This window comes from Macaca nemestrina, chromosome 11 (genome assembly GCF_043159975.1).
Source record: "Macaca nemestrina isolate mMacNem1 chromosome 11, mMacNem.hap1, whole genome shotgun sequence".
NCBI lineage: Eukaryota > Metazoa > Chordata > Mammalia > Primates > Cercopithecidae > Macaca > Macaca nemestrina.
The window spans coordinates 86,123,872-86,143,521 of record NC_092135.1 but is presented as its reverse complement, the minus strand read 5'-3'; the positions used below and the strand labels follow the sequence as shown (position 1 = coordinate 86,143,521).

Here is a 19,650-nt window from a genome sequence, read left to right as displayed (position 1 = left end):
AAAACACAATTTTGTCCTCATCCAAAAACAAATTCTCAATACCTTGGGGCTGAGAAGAAGGTATTGGGGATGAGTGGATTAAGTTTATGGTTTCCAGGGTGACTAATTTACAGGTGGCCTTGTAGTTCCCTCTGCCTGACTAAACTTTAGGCAGCCTTCCTTCTGACTCCAGGTCCTGATCTCCCTTTCCTTAGAGCATTTCACTTAGAAAATCTGTAATTGTTAATTATTTCTCTGCCCCTTTGAGAAGTAAATCCTTTTAAAAGCCTCTGGTCAGTTTTACAACTCAGGAATGTCTGAAGGATCTGTTTGCCATGTCTTTAAAATGTAAACATTAAGAGAGATAGCACCCCATCTCCTACTTTCTGTGGGAGAGTAGTAGCCTAACTTAGGTGACTGCCTTGCTCAAAGTTATAAAACTACCTCTTTTCATGAAAATATGAGATAGTTTACTTTTCTTTTGGGTAAGATCAGTTGGCAACACACGTTGTCTATGATCTTCATGCCTGGCTTTTCCAAAACTCTCCTGCCGTCGCTTTCAATGCAGTTGAGTTCATACTATAGGTACCCTTTATCCATAGTTTGACTTCCCGTAGTTTCAGTTACCCACGCACAGTCAATTGCAGTCCAAAAATATTAAATGAAAATTCCAGAAATAAAGAATTTGTTAGTTTTAAATTACATAGTGTTCTGGGTAGTATGATAAAAATCTCGTGCTGAGAGACAGGACTAACTGGATGTCCTAGGCGGACTAAGAATTCCTAAGCCTAGCTGGTGAAGGTGACTACGCCCACTTTGAAACATGGGGCTTGTAATGCAGCTCACACCCAACCAATCAGGTCGTAAAGAGGGCTCACTAAAATACCAATTAGGCTAAAAGCAGGAGGTAAAGAAACAATCAAATCATCTATCATCTGAAAGCACAGGGGGAGGGACAGTGACTGGGATACAAATCCCAGGCATTCGACATGGGAGTGGGCAACCCCCTTTGGGTCCCCTCCCGTTGCATGGGAGCTCAGTTTTCACTCTATTAAATCTTGCAGCTGCACACTCTTCTGGTCTGTGTTTGTTCCGGCTCGAGCTGAGGTTTTGCTTGCCATCCACCACTGCCGATTGCCGCTGTTGCAGACCCACCATTGACTTCCACCCTTCTGGATCCCGCAGGGTATCTGTGGTCTTTCTGACCCAGCCAGGTACCCATTGCTGCTCCCATTCGGGCTGGAGGCTCATCATTGTTCCTGTGTGGCTAAGTGCCCAGGTTCATCCTAATTAAGCTGAACACTAGTCGCTGGGTTCCACAGTTCTCTTCTGTGATCCACGGCTTCTAATAGAGCTGTAACACTCACCACATGGCCCAAGGTTCCATTCCTTCGAATCCCTGAGGCCCAGAACCCCAGGTCAGAGAACAAAAGGCTTGCTGTCATCTTGGGAGTAGGTGCCACCATCTTGGGAGCTCTAAGAACAAAGACCCACCCACAACAGTGTCACCCAGCTTCATCCAACCCACCACATGAATCATTCCTTTGCCCAGCATATGCACGTTGTATGTGCTACTCACCCATTAGTCACCTAGAAACCATCTAGGTTATCTGATCGACTGTCGAGGTACCCCAATGTTTGTGTTGAAGTAACCCTATGTTACTTAATAATGACCCCAAAGCACCAGAGTAGTGATGCTGGCATATTGTTATAATTGTTGTATATTATTGTTAGTTATTGATGTTAATCTCTTATAGTGCCCAATGTATAAATTAAGCTGTATCATTGGTATGTATGTATAGGGGAAAACAGTAGTCATGTACCACATAATGAAGTTTTAGTTAATGAAAGGTCACATGCACAATGGTGGTCCCATAAGATTATAATGGAGACCTGGTGAGGTAGCTCACACCTGTAATCCCAACATTTTGGAGGTCAAGGTGGGAAGGTCATTTGAGGCCAGCAGTTTGAGAACAGCCTGGGAAACATAACCCTGTTTCTACCAAAAATAATTTAAAAATTAGCTGGGCATGGTAGTGCATGCCTGTGGTCCCAGCTATTTGGGATGGTGAGGTGGGAGGATAGCTTGAGCCCAGGAGTTGCAGGTCACAGTGAGTGATGATCACACCACTGCACTTCAGCCTAAGTGACAGAGAAAGACCTTGTCTCTTAAAAAAAAACATTATTATGGAGGTGAAAAATTCCTATTGCCTAGAGGTGGGTGGAAGCTAGGACTTTGTCCACACATGCAGCTAGGCTCAAGCTGTGTAATGTTGCAGCACAACACATTACCTTTCCTATGTTTAAATACACAAATACCATTGTGTTACAGTTTTAACATGTTATACAATATTAACATATTGTACAGATTTGTAGCCTAGAAGCAGTAGACTACACCATATAGCCTGGGTGGTAGTTGGCTATTCCATTTAGGCTTGTGTAAGTACTCTCTATGATGTTCCTACAACAAAATTGCCGATTGATACTTTTCTCAGAGTATGTCCTCCACATTAAGCAATACACGACTGTATTTACCTAAAGGGCTCGATCCTGAGGTTCAGCATCCACTGTGAGTCTTGGAACCTATACTCTGTGGATAAGGTGGGGGGAAGGCTTTTGTACTGTATTCTGGTCTCTCTCTATTTTATTGCAATCGCGTTCAATGAAATCTTTCTTGCCTGTTTAAGTTTGGTGTTGCTTTCACAGAGGAAAAATTTTTAAATTCATTCTCTCCGTACTTACCTACCCATCTATTATTTCTAACATACTTCTTAAACTTGTTAGATGAGTTTGGGAGCTTATTCAAAATCATTCTCGTCTTTTATTTTTCTGTCATATTCTTCAGGAAACACTGTATTTATGGAGCAAGTAATGAGCATTGATGAAAAACATCACGAAACAATGTAATTAGTTCCACTTTGAAAGGACGCTCTCTATTTTTTTTATTGAGTTCTCACAGTGTGCACACCTCTGTTCAGTAACTTTGTTTAAAACTTTCATATTATCTATACTTAAAATAGCTCAGTATGAACAAACAGCACAATATTTTAACTCTCCCTTTACTATTATGAAATAGAATTCATAAATGTATGACCTACTTATACAAAGAATGTTTTAAAAATTGAATTATTGCAACATAGAATGAAACATAGCTGTGACATAAAAAAGAGATAAAAGAAAAGTTATAATACAGCTAAGTGCATTTTTTTTTTTTAAAAACGATCATGTACAATTTGTGCTGGAAAGCATAATGAAATAGCTAAATGTTTCACCAATGTTTAATATTACTGTGATGGCAACAGTCCCAAATGTAGACTGATACAGGGATGCTGTATTAATGATTCAATTAGTACAAATAATATTGCTGTTGGTGACATTGTTTCTGAAATTATAAGCAATTCTTGATAAATATTTGAACAATACAAAGTATTGTCCATTGACTCACATGTCACTTGCAATATTGAAAAATTAAGGGTTCCCTAACACAATGCAGAAACACTTTATATTTTTATGTAAAGCAAGGATGAAACCTGGGTTCAGATATGTATAAATAAGATAATCTCTCACGAGAATTATCTGTCTGATAGATCATTTGGAATTGTGTGGGATTCAATCTGATTCTGCTTTGTAAGATACTGTCCTAAGTCTTGCAACTCTGGCCCTCAATCACTGAGCACTCAACAATGATACTTGCTGCGACTGACTTCAATCAACACTTTAGGGAGTGTTTAAATTTTAAGTAACAGAATGAGTTGTTTACAATTCAAGGGTGTTTAATTAGCATTTGAAAGATTTTAATCAAAGGCCCATACCAGCCACATGTATAGCAAGCCATTCAATTAGTGTTATCTTAATCTACACTAGAGAATTTGTTAATTAACATAAGGAATGGTAAAAATAAATTTTCATTATCTAAATGAGTGTTGTACAACATATATGATGGGTTAAAAATAAAAAGTACAGTTATCATTAATGAGATCTAAAAGTCTGAGGAGCTCAGCAAGCACACTAGTTCCAGTGACCCGTTAAGACTTGTCCCTTTCACTTGCTAGGAGAGTTTGTCTCTTGATCCAACTACAAAGTTAGATGATCCTAACTTGTCCCCTTGTATGAAGCCCCTTTCACAGCAGGCTCCTTTCTCTTGTACCCACCTGCTTCAGCAACTTTTCTGCAAGATAAACAATCCTACAAGACCGCCAGGTGGTTACAAGTTCCTGATACCTAGTACAGCCATGGAAAGAGAACAAAAGCCTTTTATTCTAGATGTAGCTTCCCCATTCTCCAGCCAGTCAACACCCAAAGCCCAAGAAACCACAAGTTCCTGCCTGGAGGTGGGTGGAAGCTAGGACTTTGTCCACACATGCAGCTAGGCTCAAGGTTTAGCTTACAGTGAACTTTTCCTCATTTTGATAGTAGAAAACACACCCCTAGGTGAGATTTTTTATGCTAACGAGGCATGAGATGTGTGTTGGCATATGTAGATGCTAAGGCCCTCCACCAACCACAGGTCCACCTTTGCATAACTTGACTACATTAGTATTTTATGAATGAATATGCATAAACAACTCCCATAAAACAATAGCCATAAAAGGAATTCCTCTTAAGGAACTAGCTGCTGTCTCTCCCTCTGAGCAGCCTGCTCTGCCTCTCAGAGTGTACTTTTGCTTTGAAATAAACTTTGCCTACTCTTACTTTGGGCTTGCTCTCAAATTCTTCTGTGTGGTGAAGTCAACAACAGTTGGACTGCCTAAGAGGTTAAATAGCTAAGACTTCATCTAGTTTACATTAGTATGACTTTAATTATTTTTGAACCTTCTAAACATGTAATAATTCAGCCTGAGTCTTACTATGATGGTAGCATACCTCCCAGTAGTGAGGTTCTAGGAGAGGAGAACTACAGGTCCCACTGGCTTCAAGTTGTTAGCTGCTGTCAAATTGATAGGGGTACAGTTCTCACCGTTGGATGTCCAGTGGATTCACCTAAGAAGCTCTAAAGTATATTGATACTGAAAGACCCAAGGGATTCTGATTAGTTGTCCTGGTGTGTAGTCTGAGCATTGAACTTTTGAAAACTCCCCAGGTGATTTTAGTGGTGAAAGTTAAGAACTGCTCTCCTTTCCCACATCACCTGATTGAAAACATTTTCCTATTTGTGCAAGCCCAGGTCACTTTTTCTTTCCTTTTCTTTTTCTTTTCCTTTTCCTTTTCTTTTCTTTTCTCTTTTCTTTTTCTTTTCCTTTTCCTTTCTTTACTTTTCTTTTCTTTTCCTTTCCTTTCCTTTCCTTTCCTTTCCTTTCCTTTCCTTTCCTTTCCTTTCCTTTCCTTTCCTTTCCTTTCTTTTCTTTTCCTTTTTTGTTTGTTTGTTTGAAACAGAGTCTTTCTCTGTCACTGAGGCTAGAGTGCAGTGGCGGGATCTCAGCTCACTGCAATCTCCGCCTCCCAGGTTCAAGCAATTCTCCCGCCTCAGCCTCCAGAGTAGCTGGGATTACAGGCGCCCGCAACACCCGGCTAATTTTTTGTACTTTGGGGAGAGATGGGTTTTCGCCATGTTGGCCAGGCTGGTCTCAAACTCCTGACCTCAAGTGATCCACTTGCCTTGGCCTCCCAAAGTGCTGGGATTACAGGTGTGAGCCACCACGCCCAGCCCACTCTCAAATTTTTAATACTTAAGTAGTATGCCATCTAGTTACTGGGGGAAGAGAGGATTTTCAATGAGAGTACCTTTGTTTGTCTTCTTTTTTGCCTTTAGGTTTCTCTGTCTCCATCTGTCTATATACCCATCTATGTAAATTGGAATTCTCTTCCTTGCAGGCTAAACACACTTATTGTTGTTTGGAATTAGACTCATCTTTCCCTACTGTTTCTAACACAGTGTTACCTAGAATTTGGTTCCCAGGATCAGTATCACTTGGGAGCTTTTAAAAAATGTAGAGTCGCATGCACCATGTAGACCTCCTGAATCCGATCTGTGTTTTTAACAGATTATTCAAGCCATTTGTATGCACTTAAGGTTTGAGAAGCATTTCTTGAAGGCATTACTCTACTAAATAGTTATTAGTTGCACCTCTATTCTCTCCCTTGGCTGACTCTGTTTCACTAAAAAATAATAAATAAAAATTCTTATCCTGAAATAGCATCCTCAATGCCTTCCTTCTCTCCCCTCAAACAAACAGATAAACAAACAATGTAATATATTCATACATTCATTTACTTATTTATTCATTAAAAAATTATTCTCTAGTAAGTATTGACTGTGTCAGACATTCTCTGTGCCCTGGAAATGCAGTGGAGAGCAGAGTAGACATAGGCTTTTCTTTAGAAGATTTTTGAATAAACTAGAGGAGACAGACAATTAAGTAAATAATTAATCTAAAGTCTGATTATTCCTCTAAGACAAGAAGCATATGGTACCACATACGCACATGCAATGCAATCATATCCAGGTTCATTTGAGAAGACTTCTGAATGGAAGTGACATTTAAAATGAGTCATGCAGGATGAGTAAATGAAAGCAAATGAAATTGGGAGTAAGGGCTGTGTGAAAGGAAGATTTGAGGAATAAAGAGCAGAGTGGGATTGAGGGTACAATGACATGCCGGAGGAGCTGAATAAGCATATTTCATTATACATTTATTCCTTCCTTATTCTTGTAAACAAACTCTATATTGTAACAATTTTTTATGTTTAACTTATTCCATAAATTCTTTCAGTCTGTCTTCCAGTACCAACACTCTGCTTAAGTAAACACAAAAGTTATCTGTGCCCACAAAATATTGAATTTCAATAGTATTGTCTCCCATGCTTCTTCCTTTAATGTGATCTGTACAGCAGAGTGCCTGGTGTGTAAAACTTGATTAAAAGAAACAGCTGGCTGGGCGTGGTGGCTAATGCCTGTAATTTAGGAGGCTGAGGCGGGTGGATCATGAGGGTAGGAGTTCAAGACCAGCCTGGCCAGCATGGCGAAACCCCATCTCTACTCTAAATACAAAAAATTAGCGGGGCTAGGTGGCACACGCCTGTAGTCCCAGCTACTCCAGGGGCCAAGGCAGAAGAATTGCTTGAACTTGGCAGGCAGAAGTTGCAATGAACCAGCCTGGGCAACAGAGCGAGACTCTGTCTCAAAAAAAAAGAAAAGAAAAGAAAAAGAAAGAAAAGAAACACACACACACACAACCAAAAAATCCAAAAACAAACAACAAAAAAACCCAGCTATACAAGTCTTCTAGATCTCTCCCTGTAAAAGTGAAGTAGAAACTCACTTTTTATCAGATTGTTTGTTATCCAAAGAGGAACTTAAGGTGTTCCTCTTTTAGTATTAGTATTTATTAATATTAGTATTAGTACTATTAGTGTGCCTATTGCTCAGGGAAAAGTTTGCTGAAATTTTTTGCCTACCTTAAATTCCTTGGCAGGCAATTAATACCTGGACAACAAGTGGAATATTGACTTTCAAAATTATAATGATAAAATGTGTAAATGATGAAATCTGATTAAATGGTTAAAATAGAAATCAATTGGCTTACATTTTATTTTTTCCCACATCAGCACTGTATTGCAGAGGCATCACTTTAAAACAATTTTTATTTTGGTTCTTTTCCTAGTTCCTGGTAGAGCGCTAAATAGAATTCTTATGCCCCTTTCCCATAATTTATTAGCAATATACAATACATCTTTACTTCCTCTCCTCCCTCTCAAATTTGATAGGTATATCAGTTTTTTGTTTTAACAATTTGTTACATTTGAAAATTTAAATAATACGTTCATGCTTCTGTTTCTTTTCCCATCAACTTTTGACTCTACATCTTGGTTTTGTTTTGTGTTTCTTGTTTTTGAGGTTTTAGAGACCTTCTGCTTCCTCCATGTCTCTTCCCATTTTTCTTCTTGCCAATATGGGCAATACACCACATTGGTAACATCTATTCTGTATTCTGTAAGATAATTAACTGTTCAATAATTGTATTTAGGTATATACTAAAAGTTGAGAAATCTATTAACCACATTACTAACATTAATATACATTTATATGGCTCTTCATACCTAGTTTCTTGCTGATTACATTTCCTTCTTTACACTTTCAACACCTCAATAATTCAGGCGGTATTTTTCTGTCTTTTCTTTAGCATGTTTGGATACTTTCAAGGCCATATCCTTGCTTAAATTCTGTTTTATGTTTATCTGCCTCATTTAGGAATTTACCTTCCCTTCAGAGATACAGATAGTAGGTTTGGTGTTAATGTCCATATACTTTTTCTAGTTAAGAGCATTGAGTCTCTTCTGGAAAATCCAGGAGCTGTTCTGTGCTCTGAGGTCCTACTAAAAGTTCTCTACCAAGGCCAAATCAATTATGTGGAATCTTAAATTTACCTATTCTGCCAGATCACATAAAACCTTGGAAAAGAGCAGGCCACCCCTGACTGACCTTTCTATTTCTGGTGAGATCCTGTCCTGGCTAAGTAGGACTTCTAGATTCAAAAGTTCAGTGTTTTTGTTTTGTTTTTCTTTATGTGCTATGGACTACTAATGCATTCTTCTGTCCACCACTCTCCAATTTAAGGATGTTATTGAGAATTCTTAGCATTTGATTACATCAATCTCCTGTCTGAACACTAATTCCGAAATGATAGTTTCAGCATTAACAGCCCAGAAATATTATACCAGATTCTTCCCTTTCTTTTCTGAGTTACTAATTTTCATGTTTTAGGGTGTGAGGGTTTAGTCTTTTCCTTAGTCTGCTTCTGTGTGAATTTTAGCTGATATATTACTATGTATTTTCAAAAATATAATTTGGTATTAGAGTGTGAAGAAATCATTTTCTAGCTCAAAGAATAACTGTGGCCTACATGGAGACCTGCACCAGCAAAGTGATCACTGCAATATTGGTTAAGGTTTGTTTTCAATGGCAGCATTCTATTTCAGCAAAAAAAAGAAAGGTAACCTAAAACTGGTGTGCCCAGGGTACTGAGATGGATTTCTAATTTTCATTTCACCTGGTATTTAAAAAAGCTGGCCTGTAAGTTTTGTTTGAGTATAGACCCAGGGTTCTTTTAGCCTTTGAAGTGAAAAAAGAGTTCTAAAGAAAATTGCTTGTCCTGCTAATTTTGCCTGGAGCATTTAATTTGAGTGTTAAATGGAATGTGACCTTATTTGTATCACACTCTTGGTGATGTAGTAATACTGGTCACCTCTGTGCTATTTGTGGTGGATGACCACTGACTGGTTGCAAATTCTTCCTCCCTTGGTTTTGATACATAGCATTAGGTATTGTGTCTTCCTTATTATTATTATTTTTTTAATCTTTTTTTCTTCCCATCTAAATGCAGTAACCCTCAATAACTAGGCTTTAATCCGCCTTATTTCTTGTTGCTTACTTTATCTTTGGCAACTTCAAATTTCCAAGATTTACACTAATTTAAGGCTTTTTAATGCCTCATAACAAAACCAACTGTTACCTATATTTCTCTGATTTATTTCTGTTAATAATTGCCAAAACAACTCTTTTTGATTACCATGTTTCTAGTTCCTTGAAAATAAAACCTTGGAGACATCTATAATTTCTCCCTCATCCTTAGTTCACATCAAAGTAGATACATATGTGACTCTTTTCTGTAGCCTTACATCTAATTAGTTGTCAGGTCTGTTTATTTCAGTATCAATGATTTTTTTAAAAAAATTCTCTCATTTCCATTCTGTCATCAGCCTAAACCAGGCTATATAATGTTTTACTTTTATTATGTCATCACTTATGATTAAATGTCATCCCTCATGGCATGCCTTCCTCAAACTAATTCTCTTCTATGTACCCTGCAAATACTATCCAGCTTAATAATTCAAAGTAATAGCTCTGATCATACAGTAATACTCCCCTACTCAGAGATTATCACTAATTGCTCTTTGCTTATAATATTGTTTTCTGAAGCATTCTTTCAAAATGGGTTTCAATAGTTAAACAAGTATAAAATCTTTGTATAAATACAATTACAAGGTTTCTTTATTAGAAAACTTCTCAGAGCCTTTTATTCGCTGGGTACTGGTTGTTGTTTTGTTTTGTTTTAATTATTGTAGAGTAACTCGTAATACTAATGTTTCTTGGAGAACCCTCGAGAGGATGTGTGTCTACAGAATTGTAGCAGATTTTTAATGACAATATTTTTTCCAGAGTGCATGGTTAAACTGTATTTCCCAGCATTCCTTTTATTTGTATAAAGTCATGTGACTGAGTTCTAGCCAATAGAATGTGAAGGAGGTATATGTGCCATTTCTGAGCCATGATTTTTAAGAATGGTGCAATCTCCACAGTGTTTTTCCCCTTGGTTGGTAGTATATGGATAATGGTGGGGCCCTAGAGGACAATTGCACTACAAAATAAGAAGCCACAGTCTCCAAGTCACTATGTGGAGGAAAGCTGCTTTCCAACCAGAAACTTCCATCTTAGATGGTTATGAGAATGAGAAATGAATTTCTATTTTGTTCGAGCTGTTGTATTTTTCGATTCTATTTGTTTTACCAGCTAGCACAACCCCAATAGATAAAGGTATGAAACTTAAATTATTTAGCCTGGAAATGCAAAGTTCTTCACAATATGGGCACCAAGTATCATTTAGAACTATCTTCTATTGAATAACAATAGCATATATTCTTAGGGTGGGCCCAAACTATTTATTCATGATAGTGCTTTTGTTTACAACATCTCTTTTTTCCATTTAAATTTTTTGAAATTTAGACTCAGCTTAGATGTTACTTTCCTTTTTTTTTTTTTTTTTTTTTGAGATGGAGTCTCATTCTGTCGCCCAGGCTGGAGTGCAGTGGTATGATATCGGCTCACTGCAACTTCCACCTCACAGGTTCAAGCAAATCTCTTGCCTCAGCCTTCCAAGTAGCTGGGATTACAGGCATGCCTCACCACGCCCAGCTAATTTTTGTGTTTTTAGTAGGGACAGGGTTTCACCATACTGGCCAGGCTGATTTCTAACTGTTGACCTCAAGTGATCTGCCTGTCTCAGCCTCCCAAAGTGCTGGGATTATATGCGTGAACCACTGCACCCCGCCATAGATGTTACTTTATTAATTCTAATATAAAAAAGAAACATTTGTTACCAGTAAACTCAAACTTTGGTTTAGCCTTGTTTTAAATGAGTGAACATTGAGATCTTTTCAGTATGGTCTTCAGGGTCAGCTATTTTAGAACCACTTAAGGTGCTGTGCAGAATCTAGGCGATCTCTCTCCTTTTCTGTGGCACCTTATGGCTCTAAGTCTAACTGCATCTCTCTCTCTACCTTGTAGCTAAGGTCTAAGGTCCTGAATATGATTTGGGCTCTGCTAATGAAGTGTACCTGTATAACAGAGGGACAAGTGATATTTCTGTTGAGTTGTGTTGTTGCCAATTGACACACATGCTGTGAAGATCAAACATTTTGCTAGTGGCTGGGCCCTACATTCTGCTAGTTAATAACCCCTTTCAATGATGGTAACTGTGGTGTGGAGTGGCAGCATTTGAACCACTGGATTGCCACTGCAATAGTATATTCTTGAAATCACATGTCCAGTGGCAGCCCCCTGATTATCACTCCTCAATTAATTCTAAGTATTTTGGAAATATAATTTTATTAAAATGCCTCTCTGTTTAAAATGGTTAGAGTGGTTTCTATGTCCTACAATAAATCTGGACTAGTACAAATTCCTAGATTCTACCCTAGACTATAGAATCAGAAAACATGTAGATAGAAACCTCATATCTGTGTTTTAACAAGCTCTCCATGTGATTTACATATTTTCTAAAGTTGGAGAACCACTAATTTAGACAGTCCAGTTTTCTTTACTTTCTCTCCTATAGTGTATGTAAATGAGTACAGTTAGCAGTACAGAAAAAGAGTGAATCTGTCAGAGAAAGGCCAACACACAACTTAGACCTCTAAAATATGTTAACTTCTTACCATGTTTTAATAGCTTAATTCTTTTTTGTGCACATGCCCATCTGAGTTAATTTTAAAAAGCTCAAAAATTCCAATGTTAATGCTTTTGTTGTTTGACCTTAGAAGCTTTGAAAAATAATACTAACAAAGTCATACTAGTTGCTTTTTTATAACAATATATATACTATTTACTGGATTGAATTGTGCCCCCACCAAAAGGATATGGTAAAATCCTAACCACTGGTAAATAAGGTCTTTGTAGATATATTCAAATTAATATAAGATCATAGTTGATTAGAGTGAGACCTAATCTAATATGACTGGTGTCCTTAAGAGAAAACAGAGAGACTCCCATGGGAAGATGCAGAGACACAGACACAGAGGGAGGGCAGCCATGTGAAGATGAGAGCAGAGATGGGAATTGTGCTGCCACAGTGCAAGGAATCCCTGGGGTTACTAGAGGCAGAAAGAGATGAAGAAAGACTCTTCTCTAGAGGCTTTGGAGGGCACATGGCCCTCCTCGTCCCTTGATTTTGAACTCCTATCCTCTAGAACTATGAGACAATACATTTGTTTTCAGCCATTCAGTTTGTAGGACTTTATTATGGCAGCCCGAGCAAACTAATGTGATATTGAATGATAAAAAACAAACAAACAAAAACAAAAGCAAATTTGTCATAGACGATAGCATATGTTTCGGTATCCTGATATCTTTAGTCACTAACATTTGTTTTTCTACCTTTCTCCCTTGAATTGTATGTAAAATTAACTACAATTCTTTTCATTTCTTTTATATGTGGCTGAAGAATGTTTTCATTATCTTGTCTCCAGGAATGTAATAATCAAATATCAACTTCTCATAGTTGGTAAAGATTTAAAATTTATAAGGAGAATAATAGAAATAATTCTAGAGAGGCTATGAAATAATAAAATATAAGAACTTATGCCATTGAAATTAAAATTAAAAGTGAAAGGAATATGAGTTGGTATCAATGCAGTTTTTCATACATTCTATATGCATAATTAATATGTGTTTTAAAAATAGGTATGTCTTATTTGAACTCACTTTTCTTTAAAAATATAATACTTTAGACAGTGTCATTACAATTAATCTTTTTATTAAGTGTTACAGGTTTTTGCTCAATCAGTTGTGAATTGTGTTGAAAGCAATTTTCTTCTTTCTCAAAAAATAAATAATACAGTGAATAATTTGTATTTTAAACATATTTAAGTGGATTCAAGTTACTTCTTCAAAAATGTCATCTTCAGTGACACTCGATATTCTTTGTGAGTAAAGAAAGTGTTTTGTTATATTTAGCAAAACTGAAATTTGTATGGCAGGACCTTAAACCTGAGAGTTTGTGTGTCACACAGCAGAGAAAAAATAGTTTGAGAAATGCAATATTTTTACAATATTTTTCTAAAAATATTATCTATACTATTTAAATAATATTTTATGTAAATGTTAATAACTGAATACTATAGAACTTTCATGGTATGCAGTAATATATGCAATTCCATCAATTATCATTGTTAAGAAATGTTGTATATTTATTCACACTATAATTAACTTTGAGAAAAGCACAAATGTAAAGTGAAAACACTTTACTGTAACAGAACTCAAAAAAAAAAAACAACGCCCGTCAATGTCAGACCTCTGAGCCCAAGCCTGCACATATATATCCAGATGGCCTGAAGCAACTGAAGAATCACAAAAGAAGTGAAAATGACTGGTTCCTGCCTTAACTGATGACATTACCTTGTGAAATTCCTTGTCCTGGCTCAGAAGCTCCCCCACTGAGCACCTCGTGACTCCCACCCCTGCCCCTGCCCACCAAAGAACAACCCCCTTTGACTGTAATTTTCTACAACCTACCCAAATCCTATAAAACAGCCTCACCTCTATCTCCTTTTGCTGACTCTCTTTTCAGACTCAGCCCACCTGCACCCAGGTGATTAAAAAGTTTTATTGCTCACACAAAGCCTGTTTGATGGTCTCTTCACATGGATGTCCATGACATTTGGTGCCGAAACCCAGAACAGGAGGACTCCTTCAGGAGATTGGTCCCCTGTCCTCATCGTCACTCCATGAGGAGATCCACCTATGACCTTAGGTCCTCAGACCAACCAGCCCAAGGAACATCTCACCAATTTTGTATCAGGTAAGCGGTCTTTTCACTCTCTTCTCCAGCCTCTCTTGCTACCCTTCAATCTCCCTGTCCTTCCAATTCCAGTTCTTTTTCCTCTCTAGTAAAGACAAAGGAGACACATTTTATCCGTGAACCCAAAACTCCGGCACTGGTCACGGACTCAGGAAGACAGTCTTCCCTTGGTGTTTAATCACTGCAGTGATGCCTGCCTGATTTATTCACCCACACTCCATTGGTGTCTGATCACCACAGGGATGCCTTCCTTCATCATTCACCCATGTTCCCTTGGTGGCAAGTTAATTGTGGGGATGCCTACTTTGGCTGCTCACCCACATTGCAACCCAGGGCTGCTCACCACTCCCCTTCTCTGTGTCTCTACCCTCTCTTTTCTCTGGGCTTGCCTCCTTCACTATGGGCAAACTCCCACCCTCCATTCTTCCCTCTTCTCCCTTAGCTTGTGTTCTCAAGAACTTAAAACCTCTTCAACTCACACCTGACCTAAAACCTAAACACCTTATTTTCTTCTGTAATACTGCTTGACCCCAGTACAAACTTGACAGTGGTTCCAAAAAGCCAGAAAACGGCACTTTCAATTTCTCCATCCTACAAGATCTAGATAATTCTTGACATTAAATGGGCAAATGATCTGAGGTGCCTGAAGTCCATGTCCAAGCATTCTTTTACCCATTGGTCCCTCCGTAGTCTCCGCTCCCAATGCGACTCGTCCCAAATCTTTCTTCTTTCTCTCCTGTCTGTTCCTTCAGTCTCCACCGCAAGCTCTGAGACTTTTGAATCCTCCTTTTCTACGGACCCAACTGACTTCTCCCCTCCTCCCCAGGCTGCTCCTTGCCAGGTAGAACCAGGTCCCAATCCTTCCTCAGGCTCCGTTCCCCGACCCTATAATCCTTCTATCACCTCCCCTCCTGACACCCGATCTGGCTTACAGTTTTCGTTCTGCTATTAGCCTTCCCCAACCTGCCCAACAATTTCCTCCTAAAAAGGTGGCTGGAGCTAAAGGCATAGTCAAGGTTAATGCTCCTTTTTCTTTATTCAAGTTATTTCTTCAATAATGTCATCTTCAGTGGCACTCAGATATTCTTTGTGAGTAAAGAAAGTGTTTTGTTATATTTAGCAAAACTGAAATTTGTATGGGAGGGCCTTGAACCTGAGAGTTTGTGTGTCACATAGCAGAGAAAAAATAGTTTGAGAGGTACAATGTATTTACAATATTTTTCTAAAAATATTATTTTTACTATTTAAATAATATTTTATGTAAGCATTAATAACTTTGAATATGGTAGAACTTTCATGGTATGCAGTAATATATGCAATTCCATCAATTGTCGTTGTTAAGAAATGTTGTATATTGATTTATTCACACTATAATCAACTTTGAGAAAAGCAGAAATGTGAAGTGATAACACTTTACTGTAACAGAACTAAAAAAAAATTCCATTGAGACATTTTTCAGCTTCTATGTGACTTAACAAAACATTAGTGTATTTAGTTTTCTTTGTAACATCTAACTCTTTTAAAACTTATTTTTAAAGTCAGAAATGTTTACTTCAGGAATAATTTCTCTCCTTACTCTGTTTTCAGGCATTATATGTATTAGTTTCTCAAAACCTTGAAAAGAGAGGTATTCTGAGGAAATATGTCATTTCTAATACATACATATATAATTCATTTTCTCTCTTTTATATATCCAAATTTTTATTGGTATAGGTTTCTTTAATAGGGAGACTATACATATTCCCAAAAAGTCTTAGGAAATTAATAAAATTAAGAAGAAATTACTAACAAAATTTCAATTTTCTTTTAATTTTTTGAAACAAGCAGTATTCTATGTTAAGCATACATAAAAGTGAATTATAGAGAATTGGCATAATTTATATTTTCATTTTGAAATCTTTCATTGAAAAATAGAAATTGTATATATTCAAGGCATATAATGTGAAGATTTGATATACATAGACATTGTGAAATGATTGCCACAACCACATTAGTTAACACATCAACTCATGCTGTACATTAGCTTCCCCTGAATGTATTCGTCTTATATCTGAAAGTTTGTACCTTTTGTCAAACACTTCTCTATTTTCCCCACCCCCTAGCCCCTGACAACCACTGTTCTTTCTACTCCCATGATTTCAATTTTTTTAGATTCTACATATATATGAGATCATACAGTATTTGTCTGTCTGTATCTGGTTCATGTCATTTAGCATATTGCTTTCCTGGGTCATACATATTGCCACAAATGGAGGAATTTTTTCTTTTTGTGGATGAATAATGTGCATTATATGTACCTCATTTTATTTATCCTTTCTTCCATTGATGGATGCTTAGGCTGTTTCGATATCTTGGCAATTGTGAAAAATGCTGCCAATGACCATAGGAGTGGAAATATGTGCAGATATATGAGACCCTGGCTTATTTATTTTTGCCTATATACCAAGAATTGGGATTACATGGTAATTGTTTAATTGTTTTGAGGAGCCGCTACGCTGCTTTATATAATGGCTATACCAGTTTACATTTTTACCAACATTGTATAAGGGTTTTCTTTTCTCCACATCTTTTCATATCTCTTGTCCTTCTAACAATAACCATCCTACACAGGTGTGAGGTGATATCTTACTGTCTCAGTAACTATTATTTTGGACATGAGACCAAAAGCACAGGCAAAAAAAAAAAAAAGCAAAAATAAGGAAGTGGAACAACTCAAACTAAAAAACTTTTGCACAGCCAAGAAAACAGTAAAATTGAAAAAGCCACCTATGGAATGAGAGAAAATATTTACAAATGGTGTATCTGATAAGCGGTTAATAACCAAAATATAAAAGGAACACATACAACTCAATAGCAAAAGCCAAATAACCTAATTAAAAACATGATTAAAAGACCTGAATAGACATTTTTCCAAAGAAAACATATACATGGCCAACAGGTACATGAAAAGATGCTCAAAATCATTTCTTCTTTAAATGTTTGATAGAATTTAACAATTAAGTCATCTAAGACTAGTGCTTTCCATTGTGGAAGATTGTTCATTATTGATTCAATTTCTGTAATGGATATTCCAATAGTCTATTCTTCTTGTGTAAGTTTTATAGATTGTGTCTTCAAGGAATTGGTCCGTTTTATCTACGTGGGCATACTATTGTTTATAATTTTCCTTTATTAGCTTTTTAATGTCCATGGGATTAATTATGATACCCTTCTTTCATTTCTGATATTCATAATTTATATTATTTCTCTTTTTTGTTTGTGATTTTGCTAGGAGATTTATCAATTTTGTTGGCCTTTTCAGAGTCAGCTTTCGGTTTCATCTATTTGTTTCCTATTTTTGATTTCATTGGTTACCCCTCCAGAGAAAATTGACCAAGATACATGCAGATGAGGTAGTGAGTTAGTGGAAGAGAAAATTATTAAAGGGAAATAATAAGATTGATTTTCTAGTTTAACAAATGAAATCCTATTTATAACTTCTCCCTGTTTTCTAAGAAGAGTAGATACTGTTAATTGGAGAGCGTTTCCAGAGCAATATGATCGGTCTGGGGATGTAAGTATTAGATAGGAGCTGGGGAACAACTCTTTGTAGTAAGTGGAGAGAAATTCAAAGTCCCTCCAACAAAATCCAATATAAAAAGGAGACTGAAGAAAGCAAGGCCATATGCTACATGAGTAAGGTGAAGGAAGCTAGAATCCTTGGTGGCAGCATGGTTACAAAGAAATTTGGAGAACAAAAATTTTTGAAAGGATTTGGAGCCTGCTTTGGGCTGTTGGTATATTCTATTTCACACAAAAATTCAATAAATTATACAGTTTACTAATGTTTAAGAGAGGGAACATGCCGTTGAGTTGCTCATTTGTGCTATAAAACAATTTTTAAAAATAGTAGTATATTTTAGTCGATGATATATTTATTGTAAGAAGTGTGTAGATGTGGAGTTCCACTTTATGCAACATTGGACTAAGTAATGTATACAAACCATCCACATTTAGTTTGATTAATCCACATTTGGATTATAGCTTATTGTTTCTTTGTTCTATGGGACTCTTTGATATTTACCCATTTTAATAAATAAATGTGTTTTTCAAGCAAGGCAAGACAAACATCTAACAATAAATTTAAGATTCGTGAGAGGCTTTATCTTTTCATATGCATTACAAAATATATTTATTGTGATTTTGAGACACCTGGATACATGCATCTTCAGCTTACAAGATCTAAAATGCAGCTGAAAAGCAACCCAATAATTTTTTTTGATACCAGGTATTTTTTACATGAGAAATATTGGACACATCTAGACCACATTCTTCATATTACACTCCATTTGTCTACTGACATTAACCTTCCTACTAGAATCTTCCATTTTCTGAGGAACTTAATAATGCTGAAGCAGGTACTGTGGTTAGGTTTCCCAAAGTCATTTCTAACTCCTTTCTCTTATCTTCCTTTATACTTCTGACTGAGAAAGCAAAGTATTTGACCTCTCAGTGTCCATCATAGCAATAGATGGCCATATGACATAGTTTTGGCCAATGCTGTGTAGATACAAACCCTAAAAAAGGTTTTTATTCTCAAATAAAAAGACAAAAGTTCCACAAGGATAAGGTCTCTTTTACTTTCTTTCCTAGTTTTGTCCAACAATATAAATATATCTAGAGGAGCAGAAGTTGTCTGGTGACCTAAATGTTTTGATGACAACAGGCTAAAAATTGTGGCTAGTCAACTGTAAACCAACAAGAAGAATAATTTATCTGTGAAATTATCTAATCTTGGATCCCCATGATGATATTCAATATTTATTGGCTAAGTCAAAACCTTAACATCTGGTAAGTGCAAAAATTATTATAACCCTAATATCAAGGAATGAACTATACGCCATTCTACTTTAAAACAAAATTAATTTTAGCTTTGAAATAATTTTCCTTTAAGCTCAACTCTTTCTAATTCTACGACTTCTGCAGTTAATAATTCTTTGCCATTTTACTAGACAGGCCTCAAAAAGGCCAGTTATTTCCTAGATTATGGTGAAATGAGTGAACTCTACAAACACTGAGTTCTCACAGTTGAATCTACAAGGGACAATCAGTTAACTTAAGGACCATCAGTCCTCTGATTGGCCACCTATCCGTGGCAACCGAGGCAAGAAATAGCAATTTTCCTTCTTAGACATTTAACTAGTTTTATGAAAATGAAAACAAGTTAGCAATGAGAATGTAAGCTAAGTGGAAGTCATAGGTAGAAACTCAGGACTATAAGGGATTACAACAAATCATAATTTCTAAAAAGCTGAAATTCTTCTTCAGTGGAAAAATAAATAGTAGAGGTTGAGATATCCTATCATAAATTGACCCAAAGAAGGACTACAAAATTTAGCTGAGCCTCATCAATGGTGGAGCGTGGAGTGAAAATTTTTGAGTCAGCATTTCCATAGATTCCAGTTTTGTTCAGGTTTCATATTTTTCTTAGTTCATGTTGTTCAGCTTTGATTGTTCAGTATTTTATAAATTTGCATGTCCATATGTGTAATTTAAGATTCTTTTGGTTACAAATGACTTATGTAAAAATATGAATTTATCGTGGTATACTTGGGCCTGT

At 36.6% G+C, this 19,650-nt stretch overlaps 1 long non-coding RNA gene across 1 annotated transcript in view; it reads left to right on the top strand.

The window, feature by feature from the left end:
- LOC105468247 (uncharacterized) overlaps positions 1–18,875 on the top strand; it is a 135,386-nt gene extending 116,511 nt beyond the window's left edge. The window contains exons 4-5 of the long non-coding RNA XR_011609916.1: positions 13,821–14,051; positions 18,684–18,875. This is a non-coding gene — a long non-coding RNA (uncharacterized lncRNA). The remainder of the gene's footprint in view (positions 1–13,820; positions 14,052–18,683) is intronic.
- Positions 18,876–19,650: the final 775 nt, after the last annotated feature.